Genomic DNA, 14107 nt, shown 5'->3' with positions numbered 1-14107 from the left:
AGTTAGGTTATGTCCTTATTTTTATCATTTGTACAGAATTTTGGCCTATAAAAGTTTCATGGAACATTTAAGAGGTATGGCACAGTGGTTGTAAGTGTAGATGTCCAAGTCAAACAGTTCAATATCAAACTTTCAAACAGATTGTCTTTAGTTCAATCTTTCTGAGCCTTTTAATGAGATTCCTAATATATCTTAAATAGTGACTGTGGGGGGTGGGAAGCCATAGAATCACGGAGGATGGAGCAATGTGCCGCCACATTTCCATTGCGGTGGATCACTGTGGCCGGCTGCTGCTCCAGGGGTCAGCCCCTTTAGCAGTCATCAGCACTTGGGTGTGGGTTAAGCGGGTGAGGTCAGCAAGACGGTGCTAGAAACCAGACAAAACAGCTGTAACAGAAGAGTGGGAGCCAATGATAATCTTTGGAAGAGGGATGAAGCCCTCTGTTGGATCCAGAGTAGGAGAAGCTATGGGAATGGATACTTCAACTTCTTTTCCTGCCTCTACCCATGTCTGCCAGGGCCAGCAACCCATGGACAATAGTCAGTCTCTTGAAACACGAAGAAAGCTCAACAAGGGAGGGAAGTGAAGGGTAAATGGATCCCTGGGGTGAAAGTGGCCTTTCTTCATTGTACCCTGTATCAACTAGCCCCTCCAGAATAACTGAGAGGTCCCACTCTGGGCTGACCCAACAATGAGCTAACTGTAACAAACAGCATGGGCATGCTTGACTCCCAACGGGGGGGCTTTCCCCACAGACCTGGTGGCTTCATTCCCTCAGATTCCCCCACAGTCACCAGGTTCAAAGCAGCTTGTTTCCTCAGAAAACTTTTTCATCAGTTGGTACCAAATCCAGACTGCTGGGCCCATACAGCTTCTGCATCACCCTCTGGTATGGCCACTTTCACTCTTGCCCCACAGGAAAGCAGCCCCGCTGATAGGATGGTCTGTCTGCTGGGCCCCGGCGCCATGTTGTATGTCCAATAGACTCCAGAACATCTGGGATTAGAAAGGGAAGGGATACCCATGCCTCCCCTCCTAATAACATAGCTCTGCCCTGTTATTCCTTTCTTCTTAAAGTCAACTTCCTGTGGATGTGGCATTGTCTAATTCATGGAGTGTTGCTAATTAACAGTGGCAATCACCCTGCTATACCAACTGGCCCAACACAAAAGTAGCCACTCTGTGTTTTGTACACCATCTCATTATGCTTCATAAAGGTCGCAGATTAATGGACTCCTTCACCTCTAAACTTTACAGGTGTACATAAAGCAAATATGAAGAGCAGTGAAATGACTCCTTATAAAATTTTGCCACAGAAGTTGAAAGGAAATTCAGAATATTCATCCCTAATTCTCAACTAAGTATCTGAAATCTGTTAAAACATATTCTCATCATGATTAACATGAAAGTAAATCCTATTTAATTTAGCAAAAATTGTTTTTATCATACTTTATTCACCAAGACTTTTAGTAAAAACTAGAGAAACAAATAGTAGGATTGGGAATTTGTGGAAACTCAGATAGCAATAATTTTTAAAAGACAATAGACTGGATGGAGTGGTCCTACTCCTGCACATAAGGCCTATGATGCTTCTTCCCAGCACATCTTCCTGGGAGTTGGCTCCCCCATCACATGGCTGGAGTGGCAGCTCCAGGTTCTTACTGGTGGCTTAATCTCTGATTTATATAAAGTTGATTGATACACAGATGGGTTCATAAACCAAGCTGGTTCAATGGGATTTCCTCAGGATCTTTGACTGACCAAGAAATCCAAATTAACTCCTCTCCAGCATTAAAATCCAAAAGACTTTTGACTTGATATTGGAGAGAGAAAAGGACAGTTTTTCCATGTAGTGATATCATGATGCATAAAAAGGCAAGAACTCAATGGTCAGGTGCTCCATTGTGTTCAGGAAGTGAATGAAATAAGCAAGAATGAAGCTCACATACTGGGGAAAGTAGGGTTCAGAACTCAAATAAAGACCCCCGGTGGTATTTGCATCCCTGTTCCTGTCTGTCATCAGATTCCTCTTTGTGTCTTCCCTGACACAGTATTGGAAGGTCAATGTATTCTTAGACTACTCTGAAGCCAACAGCTCTCAACTAATCAACAGAAAGCCATTACCTCTTTAATTGAATACATTCCCTAAGCAACACAGAGCCTTGTTACACAGACTTCAATGAGCAGCATGTCTTGTGGTGTCTCACCATAATTATGACAGTTCCAGGATGGCTGGGGAAATCAGGAATGGTCCAAGACACATGAGTTGCAAAAGTTGTTAGTGTTCTAATGCAACTTGATGAGCCAGAGTGAACCTCTCCCAGTTTCTCCCCCTAGACTACAGCCCCTGCTTCCCTGGTCTGGATGCCCTCTTTCCTCACCACCACCACCAATAACATTCTACTTCTTGCACTAGACCCTTTCTTAACTGCCATACATGATCCCCACATCCCAACTCTAATAAATGACATTAATCATGGTATTGAAGGTATATTCCTGCCTTGTTGGGGGAAATCATAACTTCCCCCAATCTGGCAGAAACTTCCCCCAAAATGGCATGAAATCACCTACTGAATTATGAAATGTGAATCCAGTTCTATGTCAACTTAAAAGTCATAAGTTTTCTCATGACAGAAAACAAAACTGGAGGACCACCAGTGCTATCTTAGAAGTGACCTTCTACTATGAAGACTTCTATTTTTCCAAGGCTGGTATTATTTTGGCCTTTGATGTCACCATATTCACAAAATTCTTCTTGTCACATGGTGTAGACCCTCGCATAGCACTAAACTCCAGCATTGATGCTGCAGGTAACAGGAGTAAATCCTCATTAAATTATCACTAAGGCATTAAAAAGTGACCTGTTAATGTGCCCTTATCATAGACACAAAGCATCTTATAACCAAATAATTGAATTGTTGCATTAGGATGTAATGAAAAGCTTGAATCATTACTGCTTAGAAGTGAATTTTCATCTTATTGTTTAAAAAACAATTACAAAAATTCTCCTTTTGTTGTAAATTTTGTCAGCATATGTTTGGTTTATAGTAAAAGGTGTTTTTGTTTTGTTTTGTTGTTTTTGCTAAAATAATATATCCATGTGTCCTCTTGATTTTTTCATTTGTTTTTATTAGTTCATTTTGGTTATACACAATATTGGGGTTCATTCTAACACAATTATACAAGCATGGAATATAATTTGACTCATGATTTTTATCACAGGGATAAATCTTTCCAAATGTTCCCTTAAGAAACTCTTCTTTCTGATCACTTCCTAATTAAGACAGGAACTATTCTTAGCTAGCAGAAGCTGTCCTCACCTTAGCATTCAAGTTAAATGCAAAGTCTCTGGATCATCTAGAAATAGATTATAAATGTAAAAAACTTCACTTAAAAAAAAGTAAAAAACTTCCACTTTGAAGTGTACATTCTTCCAATAAGCTAATTTAATGCCAAAGTAAAGACATTTTTAGCAGGCTTTCCCAACTGAGACTACCCAGATGCCTTCCCAGTTGAGGGGGTGTCACAGGGAATCATCTGAGCAGTCGTCACATATGTATGCACAACAGAATTCAGCATAAACAATTGGGAAATTGCAGTCTGGTAGGAAATTTATGATGAGCTTGTTTCCTTAGGTATATTATATTTGGAAATACAGGGGTCGCCTGATTTCTCTGAATTGCCATTTCTTCAGCCAGAATGGTGGGCTACAAAGATGGAATCCTCAAAACCATGAATCACCAATGTAGAGTACCTAGTCTTCTCAAGGCACTTTGCTCAGAAAACTCACGTCTACTCTATCAAAGATGTTTCACAACACACAGCAGCTATATTACTACAATTCATAGCTTCACCTGCCTGCAAAGAAAAGAGCCTCCCATCTGCCATGAAGTCCTCCTCCCAGCATGGCTGTGCTCTTTCACTCTCAACTAAGGAGGTTCATCTTGAGGAATTTGGTCCACCGGTCAAATTTAAGGGAGAAGGAGGACCATCCCTCCACAATTAAGAACTGTAGGAAATGGAGCAGACTCTAGAACTATGGATGAAATTCTAATAAGAATCATGTGCAAAAGTTATACAAGCAAATCTTTTCACATGCTCACCTTGTAATTCAAGGGACAGTCAGTCCCAGCTGTTGCTGAGAGCTATGTGCCCCACTCTGCTCAGTGACATTCCAATGATAGTATCTCCTGCTGCAGCACTAGCTCATTAAATATAAAAAAGAAAACACAGTTGCTCCATCCCCTTCTCCCCCATCTCTCAGCACCTAACTCTCAGTAATTTGCCTAACTTATAAGCTTCTGAGTGTCTAATTTTAGTGATTTGCTTTTTCAGCACTGGGTTCAAACCCAGGGCTTCAAGCATGCTAAGTAAGTGCTCTACTGCTGAACTGCATACCCAGCCCCCTGCCTTGTCTGATTTTTTAAAAGGAAAACAAATGCACCTATAAATAACATACTCCTCAGCTGTTTATTCTATCTCAAGAAAGGATCGCCTCCCATCTTCACCTTAGAATGATATTCATGAGCAATGTTATCCATTCCTTTTTTTTTTTTTTTTTTTTTGACAATTCTGCAGAAGAATCATTGTATTATGCAGGTTGTGTAAACCTCATCTGAAATGCTTGGGACTGGAAGAGTTTTAGATTTCGGAGTTTTTCAAATTTTGATGTTGCACAGATTTTACCAATTAAGCATACCTAATCCAAAAATCAATGTAACACCCAAAAAGTTTTTGATTTGGGAGCATTTTGGATTTTACCTTTTCAGATTAAGAATGCATAACCTGTATGAGATATGTTTTTCAATGTGAGGATGTCAAAATTCTTCCTATTAGAAAACTGATGCTACAGACTCTGCCTGAATTTCTCTGTCCCATTAGATTCTACCATGGAGTCTCTTGAGATGGTAGATTAAAAGCCTTTTTTAACCAGAATTCTTTATTTGGATTTTAAATAAAGAGGATTTTAAATGCATTATTTTGGGAATATGTGTTGATTGACAGAATGAATTCAAATGAAACTAGTAGTGGATTTTGGGAAAAGTTAAGCAGTTTAACAGAGAAAACAAGTTAAGGCAAACCTTGTGCCTTGCTGCAAAATGGAATTAGAGTATACACATAGGTATCAAAATTTATATGCTTCTGCTGTCACCTTTGGCTGATAACAGAGACAGTGTCCTGGAAGCCCAGCAGAGAGGCAGCAAAGGAACATAGGGAAGGAAACGTGTATCACGTTACATAGAATACCATGATAAAGTGGGAATATTTATTTTTCTTTACATTGAATTTGAATGTTGAATTGTCCATTGATGGAAAGTAGTGCACCAAAGTATCAGTGAGGATAATATCTGAGGATAACAATGCAAGGTAGGAAAATTACATTTGCAATTACAGAAAAGGAATCCAATTTAGTGCTAAGGAGCATTTGTAACAATAAGCCAGAGATACATGGAAGCTGAGGAGTTAGCTTAATACAGTAATTCATTTTCAGGACAAAATGTAATTATATATTGCACACTAAGTAGAAATATGAGTATGTTGGATATTCCTTTGTTTTATGGTAAATTAGGGCGTACTACAAAACCCCTCCTCCTATGTAAATGATGTATTTGAAAAATAAATATTCTTACTTTATCATGATATTCTATGCTGTGGTTTCAAAGACTATAACAGACTTTCAAAGGAAAGTCTCCCTATTATTTATTTTTAATAGCCACATGAATGCAGGTCTTCAAAATGATTAAAGGAGGGCAAATAAGGAACTTGCATTTCTTAAATTAAAAAAAAAAAGACTTCACCAACTTAACCATCTGGGAAACTATAAATTGAGAGTAATAAAGATTGATTAACCTTAACTTGAGAAAACTCCCACAGACCTTGAAATACTTTTGTGTAGGAGATAAATAATATAGCTGACTAATGATCTCATAGGTCCAAATATAGAAGATGAACTAAAGACATCTACAGGTTCTTCTTTGCTTTGAGCACAGATTAGTCCTTGTTCTTTGAAGGAAATCTATATTCATGAGCCACCACCAGATCTGGTCTGTCAAAACTACTTTTACTTTTGGGATTAAAGGACATCCAGAATGACATGAATGGTTTGTAGTGAATATACAAACATGTATATACAAGTTAAGAGCTTTGCTTATCATCAGATTTTTAAAGAAATAAAAGATAAAGTCATAAAAATTTTCTTAATATTCACATCCACAAAAAACTAAATTTTTGTTTTTGAGCCTCAGTAAGTCTGCTTTCTTTCCTACTGAGAAGTTTGTGCACTGGAGTGAATGCAAGGGTTTCCTATAACAAAGAAACTCTTCCTTAAAAATTAAAAAAAAAAATAAAACAAACATGTTTTAAGAAGGTCAGTCAATATTGGACTTCTTTCATCAACACAACTTTGTATCTTTTCTACCTGGGACAGATGTTAACAAAGTTTTGACATAAGCAACACAGAATAAAACCTTTAAATTGCTACCAAAAAAAAAAGAAACTCTTCCTTATGCCAATAAGCTTCTTTTCTAAGGGAAAAAGTGAATGGAGCACTTCAGGAACTGGCCATATTCTGTACCTGAATATAGCTGTAATCATGGCTGTTGAAACTTAATAGTTATATTGAATACAATGCATTGTTTTAACAGAAATAAAAGAGGGATGAACTTTTGTGAAATCCTCGTGGCAGTTTTCCCAAATTTTAACTTCATACTTCATTTAGATGAACTCAAATATCTATGTTCAAATGCTTCTATGAAAGCTACACAAGTGCCCTACTGGCCCAAAAGATCCACCTGGGAAGTTCCTGGCCTCTGTATAAACTATGTTTAGAGAGACAGACAGACAGACAGAGACACAGAGAGAGAGAGAGACAGAAAGTGAGAGAGAGAATGCAAGTGCTTGCTGTCTCCATCTCCTGATTAGCAATAGAGCCCAATTTCTAAAACCAGAGGAGTGAAAAATTTCCAGGAGACGGAATTTCCCAGTTGGTGATCTGGATCTGACCCACAATGTTGTTGTGAATTGCCCTTAATGATTTAATCTCCCATTCTTCAATGTCCCCATTTATAATATGAGGAAATCATATCTGTGTCCTATCTCTTGGTGTTTTATGAGATTTAAATGAGAAGACGTCAATCAAAGTCCTTTAAAAAATATAAAGCACGACATAAATATGGCAATTATCATCCACACTCCAAAAACTCCTGGCAGAATGCCTAAATATAATAGATGCTAAATATTTGTTGGATTAAAGAATAAATTACCAAGTGAGAATTGACTCCAACCTAACCCAGTGAGACAGCTTCTACAGAACTGAAAACTGGTCCCTGATTATGAGAAATTCCTTCTAGGATTTTTAAATTAACTTATTTTTAATTGACAAATAAAACATGTTATACATTTGTGGTGTACAATATATTTAGATATATACATACATTGTGGAATGATTAAATCATGCTAATTCACACCTATCACCTCACATACTTACCTTCATGTGGCAAGAGCATTTAAAATCTCCTCTCCTAGCTATTTTCAAGTGTACAATTAATAATTATTAACTATTGTTATCACACTGCATAGTGGATCTCCAGAAGTTATTCCTTATATGTAAGTAAAATTTTACATCCGTTGACCAATATCTGCCAACCCACCTACACACTTCAACTACCATCCTCCACTCTGTTTACATGAGTTCAACTGTATCAAATGCCACAAATAAGCAAGAGCATGTGTTATTTGGTTTTTTGTCCTTGGATTATTTCACTTGGCATAATGTCATCCTGGTTCATCCATGTTGTCTCAAATGAAAGGATCAGCTTTGCTTTTAAGGTGAAAAGTATTCCATTGTGTATATACACAACATTTTCTTTTTCCATTTATCCATTCATGGACATTTACATTTTTTCCATCTCTTGGCTCTTATAATAATGCTGCAGAGAGCATAGCAGTTAAAAATATCTCTTCAACACAGTGATTTCATTTCCCTGGAAGTGTACTCTGAAGTGGAATTGTTAGATCCATCATATGATCATTCTATTCTGAATTTTTTTAGAAACCTCCATACTATTTTCTATGATGTCTATACTAATTTATACTTTCACCAAAAGTGTATGAGGGCTCCCTTTTTCTATATCCTTACCAATACATGTTAATTTTGATGTAAGGAGCTATCTCATAGTATCTCCTTAGTAGTTAGTGACATTGAGTGTGTGTGTGTGTGTGTGTGTGTGTGTGTGTATATATATATATATATATAAATTTCTAGTGGCCATTTGTAAGTCTTCTTTGAAGAAGTGTTTAGTTAGGTCTTTTGCTCAGGCTATTTATTTTCTTGCTGTTGAGTTGAATTCCTTATATATGTTGGCTATTAACCCCTTATCAGAGCAACGTTTGCAAGCGTTTCCTCCCATTTGTATCTTGTCTCTTCACTCCATTGTTTCATTTACTGTGCAGAAGCCTTTTAGTTTGATGCAATTCCTTTGGTTCATTTTTGCTTTTGTTTCCTGTGCTTTCAGGGTCATATCCAAAAAAAAAAATCTTTCTCAATACCTATGTCATGAAGTTTTTCTCCCTGTATTTTATTCTACTAGCTTTGGAGTTTCCAGTCTTAAAGTCTTGAATTCATGGGGCTGGGGATGTGGTTCAAGCAGTAGTGCACTCGCCTGGCGTGCGTGCGGCCAGGGTTCGATCCTCAGCACCACATACAAACAAAGACGTTGTGTCCGCCGAAAACTAAAAAAAAATAAATATTAGAAAATTCTCTCTTTAAAAAAAAAAAAAAAGTCTTGAATTCATTTTGAGTTGATTTTTTGTATATGGTGTGAGATAAGGGCTCAATTTCATCCTTCTGTATGTAGATATCCAATATGCTCAGCACTGTTGAAGAGACGATTCTTCTATCATTGTGAATTTTTGACAACTTTGTCAAAGGTCAGTTGATAATAAATGTGTGGATTTATTTCTGGCCTCTCTCTTCCACTGGTTTATGTTTGTTTTTATTGCAGTATCATGCAGTTTTGTTTATTACAGTTTTTCAGTTGTTTTTAAGATCAGATAGTGTGATATTGTTGCTTATAGGTTTAAAACTTTTTAATATCTAAGACTTTATATTCATTATTACTTGTGATGTTATTTAAGATATTTAAACATATATTCTTAGTGGGTGATCCTATACTGAAAGAAAAAGATGATTAAGATTTGTGTCAGATGCTGCTAGTTGCCTATTCAATATTTATTTTCCCTTGATGGAAAAAAACACCTTTATGTTGGTTTTTTTATGAGGCCAACTAAACACCTCTTCCCAGGCTCCCTTGTAGAGAAAGAAGGTCAGTAAGATGTAAGTGGTAGCAGAGGTTTGTAAGGTATTTACTACACTGACAGACACATTCTTTTTGTTCTATCTTCTTTCTTCTTCTTGGAACATGAATATAAAGTCTAGAGCCCCATCTGTCATGCAGTAGAAACCTTAAGGAGGCAGACCCGGGTGCAGAGTAAGAAGAAGGCTCCTGGCTCTCTGATACCAAGTCAGCCATGAGCTGATCACAAGGGGAGTTCTGGAAAATATTGTGGGGTCACTGTTATTTTAGATATCTGAAATTGGCAATAAAATACAATTCCTAATTTTTATAATAGCCTCATTTGGTTTTTTTTTTTTTTGCAATTAATGTATTTGTTCTGTATAGTTATATCTGGCAGTAGAAGGTATTTTGACATATCATACATACATGGAGTATATATAACCTCCCATTTTCGTGCTTGTACATGATGTGGAGTTGCACTGGTTGTGCACTCATATATAAGCATAGGAAAGTTATGTCCAATTAATTCTACTGTTTTTCCTATATCCAACCTTCCTCCCTGCCCTTAATTCACCTTGTCTAATCCTCTGAACTTCTATTCTCCACCTCATCTTATTGTGTGTTAGCATCTGCATATCAGAGAGAACATTCAGCCTTTGGTTTTTTGGGATTATCTTATTTCACTTAGCATGATAGTCTCCAGTTACATCCATTTACTGGCAAATGCCATAATTTCATTTTTATTTAAGGCTGAATAATATCACATTGTGTATATACACCACATTTTCTTTATCCATTTATCTGTTGAAGGGCACCTAGGTTGGTTCCATAGCTTAGCTATTGTGAATTGAGTGGCTATAAACAATCATGTGGCAACATCACTAAAGTATGTTGATTTTAAGTCTTTTTAATATATGCCGAGGAGTGAGATAACTGGGTCAAATGGTGGTTCCATCCCAAGTTTTCTGAGGAATCTTCATACTGCTTTCCAGAGTGATTGCACCAATTTGTAGTCCCACCCAGCAATATATGAGTGTACCTTTTCCCCACATCCTAACCAATAGTTATTGCTATTTGTATCCTTGATTATTGCCATTCTGAATGGAGATGAAATTACAGTGTAGTTTTACATTGCATTTCTCTAATTTCTAGAGATGTTGAACAATTTTTCATATATTTGTTGACCATTTGTATTTCTTCTTCTGTGAAGTGTCTGTTTTGTTTCTTTTCCCATTTATTGATTGGGTTATTGTTAAGTTTTTTAAGTTCTTTATATATTCTAGAGATTAACGCTATACCTGAGGTTCAGGTGGCAAATACTTCTCCCATTCTATAGGCTCTCTCTTCACATTCTTGATTGTTTCCTTTGCTGTGAAGAAGCTTTTTAGTTTGACACCATCCCATTTATTGATTCTTGATTTTACTTCTTACACTTTAGGAGTCACACTGAGGAATTCAGTTCCTATGCCTACATGATAGAGATTTCAGCCTACTTCTTCTTCTAGTAGGCACAGTGTCTTTGTTCTACAGTGTCTAAGTCCTTGATCCACTTTGAGCTGAGTTTTGTGCATGGTGAGATAGGGATTTAACTTCATTTTGCTACATATGGGTTTTCAGTTTCCCCAGCACCATTTGTTGAAGAGGATATTTTTTTCTCCAATGTATATTTATGGCAGCTTTGTCTAGTATGAAATAACTGTATTTTTGTGGGTTTTTCTCTGTGTCTTCTATGCTTTGTTTGTTTTCAAAATTTTATTTTTAACATTTAAATAAATGCCAAATTAATGATTTCTAACAGTATAATCAATGTATTTCAATGAAAGAAGAATCCAGGACATATCAATGGGTAAAAGTAAAAAATACAACTAGAAACTATCACCACTATAATATTTACTAAGAATAACACTTCTCAAACTGGCATTTAAATTTTCTTTAAAATCTTATAAAGCCTCTCAGATTCTGTTTTCTTGTTGGATTATATAGCTTTGAATATCTTGGGGGTTATTTATATTTTTGGAAAGGTTTTTAAATAAACATACACACAAATATGTATATATGTGTGTGTATATAGATAGATAGATAGATAGATAGTTGGGGACCACAAATCAAGTCAAATGGCACCTGGCAGTTTGCCAGGAGGAGTGGTTTGTGAGGCAACGCCACTGAGTCATTAAGATGGTGAGGATTCCTTATTGGCTGACTGCTGTATCTAGATGATGCTAATTGAGTCAAGCTGTGTGTAATCAGTTAGGTATATATACATCTGCTGTTCCACAATAAAGCGGCTCCCGCTACCTTGGGTGCCCGCTACCTTGAGTTCCCGCTCAGTTCCCACTGAGTTTCCCTGCAATAAAGCAGTTCCCGCTTCAGCCTTCACAAGTTGCTTGTCACCTCCCGGTTATTTTGCCCAGCTGGACTGCGGCAAATGGTGGCCCATATGGGGAGCTCCAGGACACTTGGGAGTAAGTGACAAGGTAAGCTGCTCGCCCCTGAGGATAGGGTGAGAGGATGGGTGACCATTTCAAGAAACAGTGTGTTCTTGTTTTGTTTTGTTTCATCTTTGTTTCATTTTTAAGCTGTCTGTCCCTAGAAATAAATAGGATGGGAGAAAAGCTGATCGCTCTTGAAGAACAGATAGGGTGAGAGGACGGATGGACATTTCAAGAAAATAGAAAAATTGATACAATGTGTTTTTGTATCTTTTTTGTTTCAGTTTTGTTTTGTGTTATCTTAGTGGGTTGTGTTATCTTTGTTACGGAAATATGGAATCAGAAGTTAGTAAGAATCAAACTGAAAGGGTGTTAAGTAAATTGCTAAAGGAAGAAGGCACCCCAATAAAACCAAGAGCAGTTAGAGCATACGTTGATACGATACAAAAATGTAGCCCATGGTTCTTTAAGGAGGGGTTGTTAAATATATCACAATGGGACCATCATGGTGAAGATTTAAAAAAGATAGAATGAACCTTACGCTGAGTTTGTGGATAGGCTTATACAAACAGCAAGCAGAGTCTTTGGGGATGTAGAACAAGTGATGCCATTAATAAAACAACTAGCCTACGAACAAGCCAATAGAGGGTGTAGGGAGGCCATTAGACCTTGGAAATATAAAGACTTAAATGCATACATTAAATTGTGTAGAGATATTTATGAACCAGTGGTACAGGGGCAAGTCTTGGCAGCTGCAGTACAACAGGCTTTAGGTACCAGGCCAAAAACATGTTATAATTGTGGTCAAGCAGGACATTTTAGAAGGAATTGCCCCATAGGAGGAGAGTTTAAAACAAGTAACAAAACTGGGTATGATCAAAAAAGAAAAATACCAGGTGTTTGCCCACGATATCGTAGCAGAAAACATTGGGCTTATGAATGCCGTTCTCAGACTACTGTAGAGGGTACTCTGTTGCCAAAAAACGGACAAGGGGGCCCAATGCCCCGGGGCTCATGACTACAAATATATGGGGCATTGAAGGAACCCAGCAACACCATCAGAGTAGTGCCCAGGACACATTATCTGTTAACTCCCTTATCAGACAAACCAGAGGAAGCGCAGGATTGGACATCTGTGCCTCTGCCAGAGCAGTACTAACTCCAGAGATGGGAGTTCAAATCATTCCCACGGGGGTAAAAGGACTTCTTCCCCAAGGAACAGTAGGCTTATTATTAGGACGCAGTTCTTCTACTCTAAAAGGACTTATGATAAGTCCTGGGGTAACTGATCCTGACTACGAAGGTGAGATAAAAATTATAGCTAGTTCTCCAAGGGGTATCTCAGTAATTTCACCAGGAGATAGGATTGCACAGTTATTAATACTACAGCTCACATGACAAATTTTTTAGTCATACTGTAGAAAGAGGTTCCAAAGGATTTGGCTCCACAGGTATAGATTGGGCTATGCTTTCTTTAAATTTATATTCTCACCTTATGTTAAAGTTAACTATTCAAGGACATGATTTTAATGGACTGCTAGACACAGGTGCAGATCTTAGCATCATCTCTCATCAAGAATGGCCAACAGACTGGCCTTTACAACAAGCCACTCAAACGCTTCGAGGCCTAGGAGTGGAGACTAATCCCCATAGAAGTGCGATGGTATTAAAATGGAAGGATCCTGAAGGATGTGAAGAAACTATACAGCCATATGTATTGGATCATCTTCCTATAAATTTATGGGGACGAGATGTTTTAGGTCAATTGGGATTAACATTAACAAATAACATTCCACATATCAATCCAAATGCGCCCACTATTATGGCTGGACAAGGTTTTAGGAAAGAAAAAGGATTAGGAGAACAAGGACAAGGTATAGTGGCACCAATACAAATAGATCAAAAAACAGATACACATGGATTGGGTTTTCGGAAGGGGTCACTGAGACAATAAAAATTACTTGGAAATCAGAAAGGCCAGTATGGGTTCCTCAGTGGCCCCTGACTAAAGAAAAGATACAAGCAGCCCATGACCTGGTCAATCAAAAATTAGTGGAGGGACATATACAACCTTCTGTATCTCCCCATAATATTCCCATTTTTGTTATTAAAAAGAAATCTGGCAAATGGAGATTATTACAGGATTTAAGAGCTATTAATAATGAGATGGTTATCATGGGACCTGCTCAATCGGGGATTCCTCAATTGTCTGCTTTGCCAAAAACCTGGTATGTTTTAGTTATAGATATTGAAGATTGTTGTTTTTCCATTCCAATTCATCCTGAGGATAGTCCACGTTTTGCATTTACTGTCCCTGCATTGAATCATGAAGGACCTGATCAGAGATATGAATGGAAAGTACTCCCTCAAGGGATGGCTAA

At 37.5% G+C, this 14107-nt stretch overlaps 1 pseudogene; it reads left to right on the top strand.

Moving 5' to 3' along the window:
* The first annotated feature begins 245 nt into the window (after positions 1 to 245).
* LOC107140743 overlaps positions 246 to 14107 on the top strand; it is a 27953-nt pseudogene continuing 14091 nt past the window's right edge.

This window comes from Marmota marmota, unplaced genomic scaffold (genome assembly GCF_001458135.2).
Source record: "Marmota marmota marmota unplaced genomic scaffold, marMar, whole genome shotgun sequence".
In the NCBI taxonomy this organism is placed as follows: Eukaryota; Metazoa; Chordata; class Mammalia; order Rodentia; family Sciuridae; genus Marmota; species Marmota marmota.
The sequence above is the reverse complement of the archived record's forward strand: the minus strand, read 5'-3'. Positions and strand labels throughout refer to the sequence as shown.